At 38.3% G+C, this 23,354-nt stretch overlaps 1 long non-coding RNA gene across 1 annotated transcript; it reads left to right on the forward strand.

The window, feature by feature from the left end:
• Positions 1-12,596: 12,596 nt before the first annotated feature.
• LOC123384557 lies at positions 12,597-22,756 on the forward strand. Its single transcript, XR_006595832.1, has 3 exons — positions 12,597-12,746; positions 21,604-21,812; positions 22,312-22,756. It is a non-coding gene; the product is annotated as an uncharacterized LOC123384557 (long non-coding RNA).
• Positions 22,757-23,354: the final 598 nt, after the last annotated feature.

The following is a 23,354-nucleotide window of genomic DNA, read 5'->3' on the forward strand; positions in this document are numbered from 1 at the left end:
TAGATACTAAAAAGCATTTTATAAAATGCATATTTATTTCAAATATTAATGAATAATAACCTAAGAGATATATAATTTTTTCAAACTAATAAAGCTGGAGGAAAATCAGGAAAGTAAGATATTCTAGAATCCAAGTGAAGAAACTATTTCAGAAAGTTTATTGCTCTGTTGAACATTGCAGAGACTTGCATAAAACAAAAAATGAAGAAAGATCATGGGTGACACTGGTAAAAGCTGTTTTCCTGTTATGGTAAGGATAAAATTTTTATTGAAGTGTTTAAGCAAGACTGAAAGAGGAGAAAGTGGAGACATCAAGCATGGACATCGTTGGAAGAGTTTTACTATAAAGATAAAGAGAAAAAAGAGGGTATGGATGCGGTCAAGGAAAGGCTGGCTTGCTTGCTTGCTTACTTGTAGATGGGATATATTCTAACACGCATGGTGATTACACATTAAGGAAGAAAACCTGGTATTGCCAGAGAGAGACGAAACAGTTCTAAGAGCAATATCTATGAGTAGCAACAGGTAGCTGGTCTTAGGAAAGAGCAAGGATGGTTCTTCCTCCATAAAAAAAGGAGCAAGGGCGGAGCATAAAGTACAGATGCAGATGGGTTGGAAGATTTCATGTTGCAAAGAGGAGGGAGTTCTATGTTCATTATTTTCTACAAAGTAAGACTCAAAACCATCAGTGAGAGTGCAAAATGGTGAAGGATGTTAAAGGTTTGAGGGGAGTAGGTAAGATGAAACTAGTCCTTGGGGGATCATGGAAAAATGATAACAGGAAGAAGGAAATAATTAAGCCTACTGGTCTGTATTCTGGACCCACTTGGGACTTAAGGTCATAAATTCTAAGTGTAGGGCCAGTCATCATGGGTGGGTGTTTTGTCTCAGGTGTATACAGTCCAGGGGGCAGACGCAGAATAGATAGATTGGGTTAAAGCAGGGTTGGGCCTCTTCTGGATGAGTTCAATAGTGAAGAAATAGGCCCAGGAGTCAGTGGTTATACACAGTGACTACAGCAACACATATGGGGATCTAGGCTGGATAAGAGAAGAGAGACCATTGTGGTAAGTTCAGCATAACGTACAGAGTTGCTGACTCACTGTGTCATACACTCTAAACTAATGTAACGTTGTATATCAGCTATACTCCAAGAAAAAATAAAAATAAAATGTGCTTGAAATTCTACCTGTAAAAGAAAGAGAGAAAATAGGACAAGGCAAAGGCAACAACTAGTGAAAACCTCTGCAGTCAGTGAATAAAAGGCCCTAAAGTGATCACAAATGGTTGGAGTTGGGATGTTAGAATAAGACAGGACAAATAGGAGGCAGATGGTCAGAGTGTAGGACATTGAAATGGAGATTTTGAAGGTAACAATAAAGGAATGGAGAAAAGGATCATTAAAAATGAGGAAGATAAGGTACTCAGAGGCCAGGATGATGGCTTTCCATCTCACTCAGTGCAAAATGCAAAGCCCTTAAGATGGTCTACAAGGCCCTAAATGTTCTGCACCCACCCGCATATAATACCTTGACTTTGTCTTCTACTATGCTTCCTTTCATCACTCTATGAAACCACACTCACCTCCTTACTCTTCCTTAAACTTGCTAGGGATGTCCACATGTCATGCTCCTTTGCAATTGCTACCTCTACCCAGAATGCCCTTGCCATGTTACCACCTCATCTAAAAAATGGTCCCACCACACCCCAACATTTCCTACCCCCTTTCCCTGCTTTATTTTACTCCACTGCATTGATCACATACTTACATATATATCTCTTACTTAGTTTTCTTGCTACTCTGTCTCTGCCAAGGACCCATGAGCTCCACAAGGGCAATTTTTGTCTCTTTTTTTTTTTTGATTGCTATATCCCCAGCAACTAGAACAATGCTTAGAAGAACATAGTAGGTGATCAACAAATACATGTTAAGTGACTGAGATAGAGAGATGAGTAAGAGAAAGAGTGAATAAAGAAATACATGGGGCTCTAAAAGCTTTTCTGAAACAGAGGAAGATACCACTTAATTCCAGAATAATATGACACATGTTTATGTAAAAGTTTAGCATCTACATACACCACATCACTAATTATCAAGGAAATGCAAATAAAAACTACAACAAGATATCATCTCACACCTGTCAGAGTGGCTAAAAGCAAAACTACAAAAACAAGAGTGAATGAGAATGTGGAGAAAAAGGAACCCTTGTGCACTGTTGGTGGGAATGTAAACTGGCACAGTGACTTTGGAAAACAGTATGAAGTTTACTCACAAAATTAAAAATAGAATTACCATATGATCCAGCAATTCCACTACTGGGTATCTACCAAAAATAAATAAATAAAAAAAAACATACAAAAAAAAACCCAAAACACTAATTGGAAAAGATATATGCACCCTTATGTTTATTGCAGCATTATTTACACTAGCCAAGATATGTAAGCAACTTAAGTGTCCATCAACAGATGAATAGATAAATAAGATGTGACATATATATATATGTATACATACAACACATATATATGTATATATACACACACACACATATATGTAAGTGTGTGTATATAAAATGGAATATTAGCCTAAAAAGAATGAAGTTTTGGGGCACCTGGGTGGCTCAGTTGGTTGACCGTCCGACTTCAGCACAGCTTGTGAGTTCGAGCTCCACATCGGGCTTTGTGCTGACTGCTTGGAGCCTGGAGCCTGCTTCAGATTCTGTGTCTCCCTCTCACTCTGCACCTAACCCACTCACATTCTGTCTCCGTCTCTCTCAAAAATAAATAAACCTTAAAAAAAAAGAATACAGTCTTGCCACTTACAACATGGATGAATCTAGAGAGTATAATACTAAATGAAGTCAGTCAGAGAAACACAAATACCATATGATTTCACTGATATATGGAATTTAAGAAACAAAACAAATGAAAAAATGAAAAAAAAAAAACAAACGGACATGTAGGTGGCTTAGTCAGTTGAGTATCTGACTCTTGATCTTGGATCAGGTCATGATCTCATGGTCATGAAATTGAGCCCCCTTTGGATCCATGCTGGGCATGGAAATTGCTTGAGATTCTCTCTCTCCCTCTCTTTCTCTGCCCCACCCCTATGTGTGCTCTCTCTAAGAAAGAAGGAAAGAAAGAAAGAAAGAAAGAAAGAAAGAAAGAAAGAAAGAAAGAAAGAAAGAAAAGGAAAGAAAGAAAGGAAAAGGGAGGAAGGAAAGAAGGAAGAAAGAGAGACAAAAACAGACTCTTAACTACAGAGAACAAACTGGTGGTTACCAGAGGGGAAGTAATTGGGGGGAACAGGTAAAATAGGTGAAGGAGATTAAGAGTACACTTATCATGATGAGCACTGAGTAATGTATAGAATTGTTGAATATACTGTATTTCTGAAACTAACATAAAACTGTATGTTACTTACACTGGAATTTAAAAATAAATGAATAAAAATTCTTAAAGTTAACATCTATCAAAATATCCTATTTTTGAAAAAAAAAAAACGTGTTCATTAAAAATGAAGAAACTTCTAGATGACATACAAAACCACTCTAAAAATATTTAATTTTAGCTATTTATCTCTAGGTTCTCATCCAATCCCTGAGCCATTCCTTAAAGACAGTTCTCCCAGGAGTCTTGTGTAGTTTTAATAAGGCACACAAGTCCCAATGAGAATTAGAGCTACAAGCAAAATCCAAACTTAGAATTTAGAAGTTTTTCTTTTACTTGTTAAAGTATACATCCGAATTATTTTTAAAACTTCAACATTTATCTAAGCCATCCAGTCTTATATGAGGAAATAGTCTAGGAATATTCAAATATAGATTTATAAGATTAAATTAATGAATTTGTCCTAAAACTCAAGGCTGTTCCCAAGGAAGACCAAAATGGAAGATATGCAAGAGAGACTACAGGTTCTGAAATGGAGTCTAATGTCACTTATTTTCTGGTGTTCTCAGAATTGCACATATATTAAAGATTTAACACAAAAATTAACAAAAGGTAGAAACAACCAAATTCTTCAGTAGAAGAATAAACAAACTGTGTGGACCTTTCATGCAGGGGAATGGTATGCACTAGCTAAAAACAAAAGGACTAAAAAAGCTCAAACACAATTTCCCTCTTCTCGTTCTTTTCTTCTCCTTCCCTTCTCTCCCCTTCCAGCCCATTCTCATCATCTTTCATCCTTACCCTTCCCTTGTTTTTCTGTCCCCACTCCTCCTTCCCTTTCCCTCTTTCCAGATCACTTCCCTTCCATTCCCTTTTTGGACAATTCAGTTTAAACGTCATTAGTGACACCAAGCACACTTCACGCTGGTGACAGTAATCTATGGCTTCCTGGAGTAAAGTATCAGGGCCTGAGAAGGGTGAGGAAGGTTTCAGTCCAGTAGGTTCCTATTAATCTTCAAATTCCAATCCAGAACTCACCTCATCCAGCAAGCCTTCCTCCGTGACTTAAACCCAAGCTCCCAAGACACTTTACCCATGTCTCATAATACAGTCTTATTACAGTTGATGGTTAAATTGGTTCTCTCTTCTGCCAAATGGTGAATTATTGTATAACAGCAATCATACCTAATATATTACATCTTCTGATACTATGATGACTGGAATTTGTAAAATGAAGTTGAATAAGAGAAGAGCAGTGACAGAGGACGTATGGGCTTTAGATCCAGGTAGATAGAACTCCAATAGAGGTAACATCTGCAACCATACTCAACAACCCAACCCTCAATTTTCTCATCTGTAAAACATGAAAATACTGGGACAGGGAGGCAATGGTAGCTGCTTCCAGGTTGTTGAGAGGCTAAAATAAAATAACTGTAAATGTAGTTAGCACTACATGAGCCTGGTAATCAGTCCGTAAACACACTGTAATGGTGTCTTTGCTGGGTACGGGCTGTGATTTTGGAATCATTAAGTTGTGTGGAGTTAGGTAACACTGTCCTCATGCCACCTCAGTTTTATTTACATGCATTAGGTTCACATTAGGTTACCTCTAGGGAAAGAACTCCTATGGTACCTATAACAATTTAATGGGAGAAAACTGACAAAGGAAGGGAAGAGGAAGTGCCAGAAATCAAACTGCGAGAAGAGGAACCATCAGGACCAGAGAAAGTCCACCATGGGATGTGTCAAATCTGTCCAAGTTGTAACTCATGCAATTACATGGAATTGAATATATGTTCTCCACTTAGTTGTATCTCCAGGCAACTGTTTGCCCACCGAACTCTGTGCCTGCGGTGGAGATTTGTTGTACAAAACAACCTCAGTAACAGGGCCTGGGGTTGGGAGGAAGCTGTTATCCTGATTGCAGGACATGGCTAGCACCTGAGCCTTCCACCGCACATACCCAGACCATCAGCAGATCCTCTGAAAAGACTGACGCTGTAGTCACAACCAAAATAGGTGTCTTATTAAATCTTCTATCTCCTTATAAGCCAAGTAACCTGCTATGACTAACCCTACGTGATCAGAAAAGTGGCCATTCCCCTACAGTGTCAGGAACAGTTAATCGGTTCTAAGCAACCAAAACTGACTTTGGCTATCTTAGTTATAGAAGAAAAGCTGGTCCACCAAAACCCAGGAAGGATAGAAAGCAGAATAGTCACTGTCAAATCTCATATATAGTCTCTTTGAGGAAATACCACTGGAATAACAACTTCCTTCCAAGGAGGTGTCCCTCCATTCACAGTGCAAATTTCCTGGACACTGAGTCACCCCGTCCTACCTTGAATTAAGGAGACACCTGTGGGCCTTGTGTGTGAAAGTCACTGTGATCAGTAATCCCACTGGACCACAGAGAAGAGGGAGGTATAGGTTCCCAAAGAGAATGAGAAGCTGAACAAGCATAAATAGCCATCTAGTCCAAGCCTGCTGTTCTGAGCAGACTGCCAGGACACAGCAGCAGTATTAGGGCCAAGACATCATGTGGCTGGATCCTTGGGGGGTATCCACACCAGGAGAAGGGATTAGCAAGCAGCACAGGGACAAGCTGCAGGGGAACACCAGCCTAGATAGGCAGGATCCCAGGGCAGAACAGCAACATCTCACACTGCAGGCATTGGTGGCAGCAGCATGGCATGGAGTAAGCTAGTGGCAGGTGGGAGCCAAAGGGCTGATTTGTGAAAACACAGATGACCTCACCTGAGAACTTCCAAGAAGTACATAAAAAATGGAGAGAATTAAAAGTAGGCTGAGGTCCACCTGTCAGGGAAGAGCCAATGAGTTAGTAAAATTCAGTAACTACTGTAGACCTTTGATTAGGAAAACTTTAAGAGACGCTTAGTTCTTTTCTGTTCTTCAAGAACAGATAGAAAAAGGACCTAGATTCCAATGTCATGCTTATATGTAAGGCTCTTAAAATGGGCCACTGCTGCTAATAACAAATGGATAGCAGGTCTCCCTCCCAACAGATGCAGTTATTACAGAAGAATGACTGACTCCATGAATAGAGCTGCCACATACGGTGCTCTCCCTACCGACACGTGAAGGAAGAAAACTCAGGTAATTCTCAAGTTCAAAATCCTTCCTCACCCATACTTCCTACGGATATAATTTTTCAAAGACATACCATGTCCGTAAGTCAACCTAAAGGATGAAGGGGTGGACCCTGCCATGAAGCACATAGTAATGTTGCATTCTTGTTTCTCTCCAGCCATGGGCCTACACATGCACACGCACACGCACACTTTGTGCCTGTAGGATCTAGTCAAAGTGAACATCTAGAGATTGATCAAGGGGAAAAAAAAACATTTAAAAATTGCAAAACCTAGAAATAGGGAATGAATGCAAAGAGGTCACATGTGCACATGTACATACATACATGCACACACTCAGCCTGCCTAAGTCATGGGCATGCTTTTCACCAGATTAGAAGATGACGAAATAAACATCAACTTCAGATCCTTCTCAAACTTCAGTTAATGTAGCTTCCTCCCTCTGAATCAGCTCTGTGGCTGGCCCCTAATAAGACATCCCCCAAAGGGCAAGTCCCAACTCACTGCAAACTTTGAGGAAGGATGGCAGGAAGAAGGACCCCCTCCACATTTTTATTCAAGTCTTGACTTTTTTGAAAGTGTTATAAATAAAATTCTCATATTACAGATGAGAGGTTGTTGCAATATAGCCATTGGCAAATAAATGTTCCACTGCTTCTTTCCTCTGCTGTAGAATGTCTGGGTAGACCATTTAGGGAAGCTGCTGAAATTAGTTATTCATAAAACCAGTCTTATACCAAAGTCTTGTCAAATGTAAGAGCATTTAAAAACTTCAGAGCACTGTTTAATACTAGTCCCAGGTTACTAAAATAGGTACATTAATTTCTAAAAATACTCTTCCATTTGATCCTGACATTACTTTACCGGCAATCTTTTGCACAGAGGAAGACCTTAAATTACAGTTCAACTCTCTAATTGGGTTTCGTGGTTTACACAAATTTAGCTTCTATGTTTCGGGCAGCTAAATATTTGCCATAAGATGATCTCTTGATCAGAATTTAATTTCTCCAGACTTTAAGAAGAGCATGGCTTTCACCATGAATACTTATGGAGGCTCTGTTCTCAAGCCTTCTGGATATTACCCTCTAAAACCCTGGAGAAACCAAGGAAAGATGAGTTCAAAGATGAAAATCAGAATGTAAAGCACACAAAAGCCTAAGGGTTCCTTCACTGAGAGAAAAAACAACTAGCAAATTATCATGTCCATGAGTTCTGAAAAATTTAAAAGTTTAAAAAAATGAAAATACTTTACATGTGTTCTTTACATGTGTTTATACAGTTTTGTATCCTTCTTATTTCTATAGCTTTGAGTGCTAAGCTAACTTTAGCTTTAGGATAGTATCTCCAATAAAAGTACATTTAGCCCATGAGAGCACTAATAATATATGTATTAAAAAAGCAACATTTCATGAGAAACATGTAGTTCCATTAGGAATTGTGCATTCTTTGAGTCCTTTATGCTTTACAGCAGGATTCTGAAATGCCTTTATGATTGTGGGACTGTTATTGCGCGTAGTTTCACCAAATAAGCCTTCACTGTCTCATAATTATTACTCAGAGGTTTGATGGACTCACATGGACTTTGTTGCATTCTAACACACCAATAAGAAGCTCATTTTAAATTGTCAATAAATACAAATACAAAATTTTGCATTGTAGGATACAAAAAAAAAAAAAAAACCTTTTGCAAAAGAATACAAAAGAGACAAAGGTTGCTAGGCAACCTTCCAGCACAAGCTTTAGCTTTCAAGGTAACAAAGAGACTACTGTACTTCCATCACCTGAAGGTTCTTGCTCAAATCAACAAAAGGAAACTGACAGGGAGGAGTTGAAACATGACTCAGAACCACCGCCACTCTCCAAAATCATAGTTGAGCATGCTTACCAATTTTAATATGTCGATTTACAAATCAGGAAAATAAACATTATTTGGATCGTACCCAACTTTTAAAATTCGACTGGCATTCGCTGCATGACTCCGGGCCTCAACTTCTGTGCACTCTCAAGCTTATCTTTAGGCAGGGTCAATAGGCGTGAAAACACCTCTGAGGGGAACTTGCCTTTGGTGACTTCAACCTGGTCTATTCTCTTCAGTGTCCCGGAGACTCCCGAACATAGAATATCTGAGGTTGGTTTTATAGGATTGAACTGCTTGACAAGCTAGTAATATCCTGGTGAAAATTAATCCAAGTGTCGGGTGTCCTATAATATTTGTGCCGCTTGAAAGAGGCCAGCTGCAGGAAGAGACTAAAGAGGGAATCGCAAAGGGCTGAATTTGAGGCAGAGCAGCCCCTGAGTGAGAACAGAGCTCACCAGACCATCACCCATCACTTTGTCAAAAGCCCATCACTGAGGTTATAAGGATTACAATCCTCTCTGTCTATGGCGCAGAACAGTGCAGGGTCTAGAGGCAAGCTGCCTGGTTTAAATCCTGGCTCTACCACTTACTAGCCTCCTGACCTCTGACAAGATGCTTAATCTCCTGACCACCAGTTTCCTCGCTTGCAAAAAGGTGAGAAAAACACCTACCTATCATATGACATTCGAGTGTTGATTGAAATAATACATGCAAAGCACTTTACGTAGTTGCTGACATGTAACATGTGCACAACAAATGTTTACATTATTGATATTTAATATTTAACATCAGTACCTTCAATATTATGAAGGTCAATAATAAATACTGCTCCATCTCATTTTTTAACTAAATACTCTCAGAGTACTTATTAACTAGATAGCCATTGCCAGAATATGTTGTTCCACCACACTGTATAACAGAGGAATGAATGGCGTGGGGCAAGAACATAGAAGTGGCACCAGATGGATGTGATAAAAGAACATTAAACATACACCTGTACCTTTCATCACCCTGCACCACCGGAGCCATGTTATTATAGCAGTGGTGATACAGATAAATGGTCCCCAGAAGAGGATGGTCTATATATCTTGGTCCTGAGTTCCTTGCATTTATGTAGATGAGGCTAAATGGAATTATGTACACTTAGATCACCATAGAATTTCAGATCTTTGGACTACTATCTAAAGGAATAATGCCTATAAAACCATGAGGAAAATTCCATCCACAGAAAGAAAATCAAGAACTACACTGGAGCTGGCTCAGCCACAGGGGTTCATACTTCATAAGTCCAGCCAGCATCATTAAGGTGCTTGGTGACACCCTTCTGTGCTTTCTGACCTAATGCAAGCTGCTTCTGCGGGTACTTACAGCTTCTGCTTCATGACATTAGCTTTCATATGCCTCACAATGGCCTCACTGGCCCCTTCCTCACAATGACTTTCACTCTCTTCCACGGACAATGACAATGTGCACTGTTTTTGGGCTCTAAATTCCAAAACTGAGATTCTAACTGATAGCAAAAAGGTGAAAAGTGCTGTAATGGACAAACACTGCAATGTGCCACCCAGACCCTCTTTAGAAATAAAGGGATTTCTCCCTTAGCCACTGGGAGTGCTACTGACAGTCCCCAGCTGTCAGCCTCCACAGGGACTGCCCCAGCTGCCTCACACAAGGCAGTGTCCCCTTCCTGGGCAGCTGGAACTTACGAATAAAGAGGATAATGGCCTAGTTCTCTTTTCTCAACTCGGGACATCTCTGAAGATTCGTTCTAGCTTCAAAACTGCATTGAGACTGCATCACCAGTCAACGCCTCCCTCTGCTCACTCCTGCTTCCTTCCTTCCCCTCTCCTCCTCTCCTTCCCCTTGTTAATCCTGAGAACACTCCCAGATAACCTTCCTACACACCTATCTCCATCTCAGAGTGCCTCATGGGAAACCAGTCAGTGACAGAGCATCAGACGTTGCACACATCATATCTTCAAGCCAAACCATATAGCTTGTCACCGGCCAACAAAAATAATGTTTGCTCTAGATTAAGCGCTCATTTCTGATCCAATAAGCTATGACCCAAAGGCCAGGAAAATAAGGTTGTGTGCTAGAGAACACCATTTTCAGAGCAGCAGAAGCTCCGGGCTGAGCAGCAGGTTTGACAGCTCTTTACATTCTTTTATCAATCCCATGCTGGATGCGTATGCTTTTCCTGTTCTTCCCATAATCCACAGAATTCAGTACGAGCTCATTTCTCTATACAGCTGTCACTGCCTCCTCTACTTCCTGGAGATCCCTGCCTACGCAAGAAAGTTTGGAATGAAAACATCTCCACTTTACTGCTATCTAAAAACATCCCCTTTTGAGTTGGAGGGGTTTCCTGCTAATCATGACAGGAAAACAGAAAGGAGATATGTAAAACAGCAAACATAATTAATACATTCAGAAGAGTTGTTAAAGAGATTTTTAGAAATTCAAGCTTGTGCTATTGCACTAATTAAGGACACTCCGTGATACTTCTAATAAAATTTTAAGAATCTCTTTCTCCTCACATTAGTAATGACTGTATCTTTGTTGAGAAAAAAGACCTGTTCATTTTGTTTATAATTATGTGTGCTCATTATAAAAATTAAAATGATGCAGAAAAGTCTAACAAAGAAAAAAAAATGTCCCAAATCCTACAGCCCATACATAGCCATAATTAACATCATGTGAGTGCCATTCTATTCTAGTTGTCTGTCTATTCATATATCCAGAAAAATCAATTGAGTTTCATTAAAATGGAATCATAATATGCATGCTATTTCAACTTTAAATTTTTTTAATTTTATTTAAGCAAAAAATGAAAATGAGGCAACACTGAAGTAATCCTTGAAGATGAAATGTCTTTTCACCATAAGAAGTATTCCCAAAAAAGATCACTCTTAGGTCAAAAAGTGATTATTAAAGCTTTAAGTTGTAATAATTTCAACTACATGTTTCAAAACTTCAGATGCTTCCAATGGAACCGTGTCCTGTCATAAAAATGGGAGGGAGGAAGCAGACCACAATACTTTCTCTCTCCCTGCTCACTCCCTGACTCAGATTATATCATTATTTTTATATTATCAAGTGTGGCAAAAACTGCTGCTTCTTCCCCAACCTCTGTTTCCCACTTTTATTGTAAGTTTTAGTTGAGCACAAGACATCCCTGCTAAAGACAACATTTCCCCGCCTCCTTTACAGGTAGGTGTGGCCATCCGACAAGATTCTGGGCAACAAAATACTGGAGGAGTGATATATATATAACTTCTACACCATGTCTTTCCAGAGAAGACACAGGCCCTTGCCGAGGTCCCTTTCCCACACTTCCAAAGGGTAGAATGCAGACATGATGGTGATGGCTGGAACATCCATGTGGGAATATGAGATGAAAGCCACATGCTAATGATGGGGCAGAACAACAAAGCAGTAGAAGCCTGCAGCCCAATATCCTCAGCCTCCAAACCAGCCCTGGATTACCTACCCAGGCTTTCACATGAAAATGAAATACATTTCCATTTCATTAAAGCAATTCATTTTTAGGTTTCTTTTTATAGCATTCTAACTGCATTCTAGCTAATATCTCAACTAATCCATTAATAGACTATACATTTATTGCCTACTCTAAACCATAATTTCCCAGAGTTAGTTTGTCTTAGTTCTGTATTCAAAGCCATTCAGTGTTCACAGCAAGTCCCTTTTACTGTGGTATCTCCATTCCTGAATTCTGGGAGATTTCCTTCTCTTTTTGTTTTTATTCGGCTGGTTGGTAGTACTTTAGTTTCCTATTGCTACTATAACAAATTACCATACACTTAAAGCTTAAAACAACACAAATTTGTGATCTTACAGTCCTGAATGTTGTAAATGCAAAATGGATTTCACTGGGCTAAAGTCAAGGTGTTGGCAGGGTGACATTCCTCTTGAAAGCTCTAGTAGAAAACCTGTCTCATCACTTTTTCCAGCTTCTAAAGGCTGTCTTCATTCCTTAGCTCATGGCCCCTTCCTCCATCCTCAAAACCTATAATACAGTAACTTCAAGTACCTCTCTGATTCTGACCTTGTTGCCTCCTTCTTTCTCTCTTTTTTTTCATTTATTTATTTTGAGGGAGAGAGAGAGAGAGAGAGAGAGAGAGAGAGAGCAAGCAGGCTCCAAGCTCAGCTCAGAGCCCAATGCAGGGCTCGATCTCACAATGGTGGGATCATGACCTGAGCTGAAATCAAGAGTCAGATGCTTAACTCACTGAGCCACCCAGGTGCCCCACCTCCCTCATTCTCTTATAGGGAAAGTTGCAATCACATTAGGACCACTAGGAATCCAAGATTAGCTCCTGCTCTCGTGATCCTTAACTGCATCTACAAAGTCCCTTTCACCACATAAGGTAATATATTCACAGGTTCTGGGGATTAAGACATGGACATCTGGGGAGATGGTACCTTATTCTGCTTTCCACAGGTATTTTTATTTTGTTCTCTTTCTCTAATCTCATCAAGTTGGTTTTTTTAGAAAGGGCTCATGAGTGCTTCATTGCCTGAAATATATGATATACTACTGAGAACGTATGTTTTGCTTTCTACTTGAAAACAACTTGTCTCAGTGTTATAATATTAGATCACCCTCTTTCCAATATGGTACTTATTGCTATTCTAAAAGAAAACTTGAAGGCAACATGTCATTTTTCTCTTTTTATATGATGTTCTTTTTCCACCTTAATGCCTTAAGAATTCTCTCTTTATTCCTAAAGTTCAACCTAATTAGGCTATGTCTGATGTCGATTACTTTTTTTTATTTTTGCTATCCTATTTTATTAGGATACAATAGTCTTGTCCAACTTATTCAGTTCTTTCTTTATTTCATAGTAATTTTCTTCTACTATATCAATCTCTGAATACATTTATAGTTCCATTGGTTAGGTTATATTATATCAGGGATATCAGTCATCTTTGCAATGGATTTATTGTCTCTCTTTTACTTTCTGTTTAATTACTTAAATATCTTATTCCTATTTGTCTTAATTCAATATGGCTATCTCAAGCCTTATGTCTAAATCAGTATTTTTGTTTTCACCTATGCTAATCTGTTCCCTGATGTTTCTAACCACTTTATTGTTTCTGTGATATCTTAGTTTCTCCCTCAGTTTGTTTTACTTTTTCTAGAGCATCCTCATTACATTATCTATCATCGCTTCCCAGAGATGTTACATGACTGCCATTTTTACTACATTACCAAGTAACACAGACAATTTGTGAGAAATTTCTTTTGTTCCAGGTCATTTGTACCTCCCAGACTGGATTCATAGTTTGTTCTTTTGAGCTTTTGTTCATGCCTGCTTTTGTTGTTGCTGAAGTACGTATTCACAATCGCGCTGTCATTTCTTCTCATGCTTTCCTTACTCAGACTGAGCTGCTTTATCCCAATAATTTTTCCCAGATATAGTATGGGTTGCTGTTTGTTTTCTCTCTCAACTATTATTTGAGAGATGGATATCTCATATTCAACCATAGACTGAGTCACGGCAGGTGGGGGGTGAGTAAAAAAAAAAGAAAGAAAAAGAAAAAATAAAGACCTCTACTGATGCTATGTACAGTCTCTTGAAGAATACAAGGGCTCCACTCTCCCTTTTGAGAGTGTTCACTTCATCTATTCAGGGAAGGGAATCTAGGTCATGAGGTGATACCATGCATATGATCAAGGGTAGATCTACGACTTGTGGTCATAAAGTTTATACAATTTGAGGGACACTCTTTAAGGACAAGAACACACAGTTGCAGGACAAAATCAGATATGCATATGAACTTTTACTCAGAGTGAGAAAGGATACCACAATATTGTAAATGTTAAAAAGATGGCAAATACCACAAAAATCATACAATCCAGAATTACAGTTAATAATTAACCATATACACACTTCTATAACACTTTTTTCCCTACATTTTTGGCCACAATCTTTCATTTAACTTTCAATATGACCACAGTTTGTAAAATCACTTTCTGTGGTGAGACTAGAAAGATAACCTAGTTTCTGCTAGCATATTTATCAAAATTTGCTTTTATTATTGATAGTTTTATTATGGATAATTTCTTTTATCTTCACAATAAATTCTTGGTAATATATAAGTTCGAGGGAATACTATCAAATTTGAGATTCACTATCTAAGTTCTTTCAATGTGACATGTAAGATGTCATATTTGGAAGTGTTTCTAATTTCTGGCTCCTGATTCCAAATTTTTCATACCTGGTTTCTCCTGTAGCACGTACATGTTTCCAGCGCCAGGTACCATAGGACACTGTCATATCATTATTCAGCCTCTGGCTTTGCAGTTGTTTCTAAATGACTCCAGTTGGACTTGCAGGGCACAAGGTAGAAGCTTTTCTGGAGGCAGTTTCTAAATTTCTACATTGGTCCAGCTAACAACAACTTAATATTCAGGAATAGAACTGCAAACTACTTAAATATACCTCATCAAGTCTAATCACTGTATCTCCAGCTCAACTTACCCTTAGCTAATTTACAAAAAAATACCACTGGCCACCCAACACAAGGAGAAGCCAGAGTAGAAAAAAACAGCTCCCTTACCTGGCTGCGGTCAAAATATCTTCATTTTGCAAAGTTTACAAAAACACAAGATAATGTGAAAATACAATGTGAGGGCCCTCTGTGTCATTTGAAAGGATTTACGTAAATGAGAGACTCTAAAGCTTAAGCTTTACTATATTCACTGTATGTGTACCTCCAAATGAATGGACATCCTCAGGTTTTAGAGTGCCTCTCTGATTCATGTGAAACCCCGGACCCTACTCCTCACATTTCTTCCACTTACTCTTCTCTCCTCATTCCAATACCTCCCATCAGAGGAAGGAAAAAATAAATCCACTCAGTTGTCTTCTTTCCATTTTGAAGGTAATAGACATCACTGCTATAATGTGATTATGTATTCCTGATAAATTTTATTTTCTGTAAACTTTGTATTAAAAATTAGAAAGTTTATGGGGAGAAAATACATTTGGAACAGTTCACTGAAAACCTGTGTAACTCTATCAGCAGAGTACTAACACAAACAATACCAATCCAAATAAAAATACTAGCCACAGTTAAATACCTACTGCAATCTGTTGGGAGACCATTCTTCTTGAACTCTTTACTTTTTTATGCAGCCTATGCTTTCTGAGCACAGGTCAGTAATAGGCTTTTGTTCAAGGAAGATTGGAGAACAAACCTAAGAAAGAGAATACCTCCTTCCCCAAAGATTTTCAACATTCGAAAAGTCTTGTTTCTCTTCCCCACGGACATTTGCTTATGTTCCAAGGATAAGAGTAATAGCTTTCCAGAAAAGATGACAGGCAGGTCATTAGCAACCCTGATAAAAGCTCACAGTCTCCTAAATGTGGGATTTGTTTCCTGTGACGAAAACTCACTCTATGTGCAGGAAGTATCTGGCCTTAATTTGCATTTCCCTGTGGGAAATTGGAGTTGGGGAAGTGATGCAAGATTCTACTCTCACTATTTTCACTGTGAGCAATAAGCTATCTGTGTGTGTCCCTGACCCATGGGTCTTGTGTTCTTCTGGACATGTGTGTGTGTGTGTGTGTGTGTGTGTGTGTGTTTACATAGGACACACACATACACATACACATACACACACACACATTCTGTGGCAAACTAACTTGCTAGCTTGCAAGTAGGACAAAATCTTAGACTTTACAGTTTCTGATTTAACAGCATTTACATCCAACATCATAATTGTTCCTTAAATCTTGGGAATTTCTCTTACCCTTTCAGATGTGGGTCCTTAAGAGACCAACTTCATCAAAATTAAAATTTTGATCTATTTTATAGCCTTTTTTAACAATCAATTTTAACACAGAAAATAATGTCCTTATAGTATCTCCATCTGTACTCCCAGATTTAACAAAGGCCTTCATCTTTTAGGAAACATAGTTGTTGTTGAAGCCAATAACCTCACTCATATTTGCACTCAGAGAAGATACATTTGTAAGATGTGCAACTTTTTTCATAGGTATTTTATGTATCACCTAGGTTTTCTCTTTGTGAGAAAGTCTGCCCCTGATCACTTCAAAATATTAATAGAATGGGGGTGGGAGAGGGAACTCACACACAACCCAAAACTTTTTCATCATGCTATGTTAACAAACTCACACTGAAAAAAAAAAAAAAACATGTCTTATAAAAGAGCACATGTGTTAGGAAAAATTCTCAGGGTTTGCTTTTGTTTTGTTGTTTTTAACATACTGGCTTAACCAAAGGGACATAGGGTCTAATTAATGAGCTATACCCTGTTGCTCCAGAGTACTTACTTTTCTCTTTTAGCCACTACTTTTCATATTATTAGCTTGTTCTACTTTTTTTGTTTGGTTCCTACTTGTTTTGGGGGGCATTTTGTGGGAGAAAGGAGGAGGAATAGAAATTGCTTGATGTGGTCCTCTCATGTTTCAAAAATAACTTTTTAGTAGCTAAACATGAGGCAGGACAGTGCAACACGAATAACAAAAGCTAAAAAGTAGGACACCTCTCTCTTAGTCTAGTTTTCTGCCAACAGCTAACGAGGTAGTCTTAAGAATACAAGGTACAGAAGTCCATCTGGAACATATGGGAATGGACTTAAATATCTTTTGGAGTGTGTAGTAAGAATACTTAACATGAGATCTACCCTCTTAACACATTTTTAAGTGTGCAATACAATATTGTGGACTACAAGTACAATGTTAAATATTTTCTAGGTTTCTTATAGTTTACAAAGTCTATGATCCATAGAAAGATGATGTATATATACACATTTCCTATTCCCCCCATAAGGACAGTGAAAAACCCCAGACATTATAAAACAAACATAAGAAGTCTCCAAAAGGTATAAAGGAGCAGGTAGATTTCATGATCTGAGGAACAACTTGGTAATGAACATCCTGAGTTTTCTTTTATCCACACAGACTGGGTACTGAAAATCCAGCAACTCAGAAATGTCAAAGGGCACAGACAAAAAATAGCCTGTAGCAAAGCCTGTTCTCTCTAGCCAAAAGACCAGGAGAGAAGCAGCCTAGCAAAATATAACTTTTAGACAATAACTTCTCTACAGCAGCCAAACATCACACACAAACACACACATGCACACACACATGCACACAAAAGACATGTGGCCCCACCCTCACTCATACCAGCAAAGTCCAAGTGGGAATCTAGACTTCTGCCCTCAAGAGGATGGAACAAAGCCAATATCCAATATCCATCTTGCCAAGATGGTGTGAAAAAAGGTCCAGTAGGGAAGTGGGGCTTTCATCCCCACGAGGTGTAATGAGAACCTCTCTCATGGTATCAGGAAAGCCTGTACTTTCACCACCACATGGCAGTAAGAAAGTATCCCTCACCTTCCCCAGTGGGGTAGTGTCAGATCAGGCCTAGCGAAGAGTCAAGACTTTTACCACTGCCCACTGGTAAGGAAGCCACATCCCCAAAGCTCCATGGTGTCAACGAAGCCCAGGTGGGAAGCAGTGACAAAACAACCCTCCTCCTCCCAGCCAGGGAGATAACAGCAGACAATTAGTGAGGAGGTGGAATTCCAATCCCCACCCAGCAATAACAACAGATCCCCCATCTCCAGTGTTAGCAGACCTTGAGTGAGGAAGCTGGACTTCTACCCCCACCCATCCCCCTAATGAGATGGTGTCCTCTACCTCCTTCCCTGCCAGAGCACTATCAGAGAAACTAGCTAAGACAGAAGGTTTAAATCACTTCCAGAGTCTTACAGTAGATAACCCAAAATATCCTGGTTTCAATCAAAAATCATACATCATATGAAGAACCAGCAAGATGTCAAACAATTTAAAAACACATCCAACAGATGCCAACTCCAAGATGGCAGAGGTGTTAAAATTATCTGACAAAGATTTTAAAACAGCTTTCTTAAAAATACCCCAACAAGCAATTAGAGGAATTACTTAAAAAAAAAATCAGTAGGAAGTCTCAGCAAAGGAACAGGAGACACAGAAAAGGAACAAATGGGGGCACCTGGGTGAAGCCTGCTTGGGATTCTCTCTCTCCCCCTCTCTCTGCCCCTCCCCTGCTTATACACTTTCTCTCTAAATAAATAAATAAACAAACAAAAAAAAAACAGTTTTTTAAAGAAGGAAAAAAAAAGGAAAGGAACAAATGGAAATTTTAAAACTGAAAAATTCAAAAACCAAAAGAAAAAATTCAATGAGTGGACTCAACAGCAGAATAGAGAGGACAAAGGAAAGAATCAGTGAACTTGAAGTCAAACAATAAAAATTACCCAATCTGAACAACAGAGAAAATATAGACTGAAACAAAATAAATGAACAGAGGCTCAGGGATCTCTGGGACTTCCAAAAAAATAAAAATCTAATATTTGCCACCAGAGTGGAAGAAAAGGAAAAAGAAGTTGGGACTGAAGAGTATTTAAAGAAATAATGAACGAAAACTTCTGAAATTTGGCAAAGGATAGAAACTTACATATTCAAGAAGAGTTGAGTGACCCACAAACAGAATATATGCAAAGAAATCCACACAAAGACACATAACAGTCAAACTTCTGAAAATTAAAATAAGTTTTGAAAACAATGAGACAGAAGCAGCACTTTACTTATGAAGGAAAAAAAACATTCAAATTACAGCAGCTATCTCACCAGAAAACCACAAGGAAAAACACATTTTCCAAGTACTAAGGAAAATAATTCTCAACCCAGAATCTTTTATCCAGCAAAAATATCTCTTGGGAATGATAGGGAAATCAAGGCATTCTCAGATGAATAAGAGCTAAGAGAATTTGTTGGAGCATGTCTACTATTAAAAAATGAGGGTCGCCTGGGTGGCGCAGTCGGTTAAGCGTCCGACTTCAGCCAGGTCACGATCTCGCGGTCCGTGAGTTCGAGCCCCGCGTCGGGCTCTGGGCTGATGGCTCAGAGCCTGGAGCCTGTTTCCAATTCTGTGTCTCCCTCTCTCTCTGCCCCTCCCCCGTTCATGCTCTGTCTCTCTCTGTCCCAAAAATAAATAAACGTTGAAAAAAAAAATTTTTTTTAAATGATTAAAGTTCTCTAAACAGAAAGGAAACAATTGAAGAAGGAATCTAGAAACATCAGGGGGGAAAAAAACATGTTAAAGGAAAATATGGGTTAAAACAACAGACTTTCCCTACTCCTCTTGACTCTTCTAAATTATTTTTGATGAATGAAGAAAAAACTTGTAACACTGATTTGATTCTAAATGTATGTGGAAGAAATATTTCAGACAATTCTATCATAAAATGGGAAGAGCACAGGGACCTAAAGAGAACTAAGGTGTTTGTGCTGTACTCAAGCTGACAAAATGCTGACACCAGTAATCTGTGATAATTATATATATATATATATATATATATATATATATATATATATACACACACACACACACATATATATGTGTATGTATATATACGTATATATATACATATATGTGTGTATGTATATATACGTATATATATATATACACATATATACATATATATATATATATAAAATAATACCAAAGCAATTACTAAAAAAGCTATACACGGCGATAACACTCAAAACACTATAGATAAACAAGATGTAATGCTAAAAAAAATGTTCAAATAACCCACAGGAATTCATGAAAAAAGAAAACAGAGAAACACAAAGCAGAAAGAGCAAACAGAAAATAAAAACTAAATTGGAGACTTAAACCCTAACATAGGAATAATTACATTTAATTTATCTAAATACACCAAACAAAAGAGATTGGAAAAGTATATTAAAAAACATGACCCAACTATATACATTTTATAAGAAATTAATATCAAATATAATGATCTTGGAAAGTTGAAAACAAAAGTATGGAAAAAGATATATTATGCAAACAGTCAAAAGAAAGCAAAAATGGCTATATGAATATATCATATAACATAGACTTCAGAACAAAGAAAATTACCAGAGACAGAAAGGGACATTATTATGTAATGATAAATGGGTCATTACTGTAAGAAAGCCTAACAATTCTAAATATGTATGCACCAAACCACAGAACTGCAAAATATTTGCAGCAAAACTGATAAAGCAAAAGGAGAAACAGACAATTCCACATTTCTGGCTGGAGACTTCAACACCTATCTCCCAAATATCAACAGAACAACTATCTAGAAATTCAGCAAGGATACAGAAGAACTCAAACACAGTATCAGCCAACAGGATCTGACCAACATTCATAGAGTACTGCATCTACCAACAGAATACACATTCTTTTCAAGAACCCACAGAACATATACCAAGGTAGACCATATTATAGAATTCTGGGCCACAGCTACCCCACTTCCTTGTGCTAACATTCCCCCTCAACTCACAGAAAACCTACCTACCACCTCAACCAATCTCTCTTCATTCCAACTTAGAGATGTACAATAGTCACCAGATCCCCCAGAGTAGGGAAGAAGAAAAGATAAAGGCGGTTCAAATCCCCCCCAGAGATACAACCCCACTCACTCTAGAATTCTATGGTTTGTTCAGGAAAAAAGTAGCATTAAATGGAATCTTGAATCCAAACCTTATAAATGGCACAGACCACAACCATCAGGATCCTGCAGTCCTAGCAGAGAAGGGCTTACTCAGAGTACTTGCCAAGACTGGGACTGATCAAGCATTAAAAAAAAAAACAAAAAAAAAAATCATATAACTGGTGTTTTAATTAGATTTAGCCATTGAATTCCATCGTAAAGCCTGCACCTACCTCTAAAAAAGGGTAAATGACTCTTCTTCAAATGTGCATTAATTCTAGGATACCATTTAGAAAATTACTTCATCCAATGTATTAAGTGGCACCCAAATTGCCCAGAAGAGTTATTGTATTTCCTCAAAGTGAGCAATTGACTCTTTTCTAACCAGTTGTATCAAGTCCAATTAGAAGCAGAATATAACTTCCTAGATATTTAAAATAGAATAAGCCAATATTATAAAAGCCAGTTGAGTAATTTATAGGAATTTTTTAATATACTGGTAATATTCCATTAAGATAAGCTAAACTGCCATTTGGAGAGTAATTTTCATTATATATAAAGATAGAACCCATACTTTGTCACTCCCCAAAGGCTGTGTGTGTGTGTGTGTGTGTGTGTGTGTGTGTGTGTGTAGGTATTGGTGCCTGACTTAGACAGAAATGTACTATTTCCAAATTGTTTTGTTGAATAATTCTTTTTCTTCTTTATTTTTTTCTCTAAAGGTGTTTGTTTTCTCCATTATCATTTATATACTACATCATGGACCAATGATACTGGCACATTCTTTTCCTGTTACATAAATTACTGGGCAGTAAAAATATTCACACAGCTCTCTTGAGAGACAAATCTGAATCATAAAATCAAGTTTTCTCCAAGATTCTACCTCAAGTGCAATATGAATTTGTGAAAAATGCACCCCACTAGAAGTCAGGTAACAAAAATGTGGGCACTAAGCTTAACCTCTGAAATCCTCAGTTTCCCCTTATGGAATGTGAGTATTGAGATATGTCTATTTCTGCCTCATGAGGGAGCTGCAGAGCTTAAATAAGCTCATATGCATGAAAGTCCTTTAGGTCCCTTGGGACTAAGGGGATAACAATGAGAATTCATAGTCATATATTTTAAGGTAAATCCAAGAAGGCCTTTATAAACTTTAATTAGTTTCCCTAAACCCCTGTGGATAGGTCTCTCTTGCCCATTTCACAAGCTAGAATTCAGACACTGGCAAGTTATATGGTTTGCCCTGATGATATCACCCCCAGGAATTAGAACAAAGAGCTCCTCGCACCCACTGCTGTGAGGAAGCAACACGGAAGCATCCATGGGCCTTATGAGCACATTCATGGTACAGGAGCTTAAATGTATGGCTGAGCTTTGTGACTCTGCTGCAGGGTGCCAGAAAGATTCTTTTTAATTTTTATTTTTTACAGGCTGGGGATTTTCATTTGGGAAAAAAGGGGAGAGAGAACACTGAACAGCAGGATCGAAATCATAATCCCTGTTTTTAATGGAAATGTGAACTCAAGATTTTACCTTTGCTTGCCCCAGCTTGAAGTCGTGCCCCGGGGAAAGTCTGCCCTCCTTCCAACCAGCTGGCACAGTGAGCTTTGTTTCAAGCAGCTCAACTCAAACATGTTCCCCTTTTTAGGTTCTCCCTAATAAAGCATTATGTAAAAGATGCTGATACTGGAATGAAGCATGTATGTTTCCTAGTGAATGGTTAAATACTGCCTAACCAGAACTGGAAGAAGGAAAAGAAATAACATGTCTCCCTTCTGCATCTTGGGATTCTTGTTTACAGCGGGTGGAACTCCAGCGAGTCTCTACTAAGGAGCAAAACTAGGTGCATTCTTTGGTTTCTTTGCTGTTCTCCAAGCTGCCTCTCACTTGTAGGAGCTGCAGGCCTTTAAGGCACAGTTGGATGGTGTAAAAAGAGAGAAATTGACACAGGCAATAAAACAACAGGGGCTCTCAAACCATTTCTCTCTTGTTTTATGGGAGTTTTTGTTTATTTGAGGGGTTTTGTTTTGTTTTGTTTTGTTTTGTGGGGTTTTTGGTGCTTATTTTCTTGTTTTTATTTTCTGTTCCTTGGCAACACAAAAGAGGAAAACCGATATAAAGTATTCAACTTTCCAAAGCTTCAGGAAAAGCCACAAGATATTCTTTTACATAACTTACTTTTTTTTTTTTAAACCTGAACATTGAGAAGTAGAGGATTTGGAATTGAGACAAAGAAATGGGGGAAAACTAAGGGATCTCTCCTCATCTTCCTTCTTTGGACTATAATATGAAAATATGTAACAAGTTGAAATTCCAGCCAGGAATATGTGTTGTTAGGACAGAATTCTGCAGGAGAGGGCCACTTATCTAGTTATAACCATTCTGGATCTCATCACTAATAACCTAACAAGTTAATCTAGACCCAAGAAGTTGTACAAAGATGTGAGACTTCATGAAGGCAGGATTTTTGAGA

The sequence above is a fragment of the Felis catus genome, chromosome A3 (genome assembly GCF_018350175.1).
Source record: "Felis catus isolate Fca126 chromosome A3, F.catus_Fca126_mat1.0, whole genome shotgun sequence".
NCBI lineage: Eukaryota > Metazoa > Chordata > Mammalia > Carnivora > Felidae > Felis > Felis catus.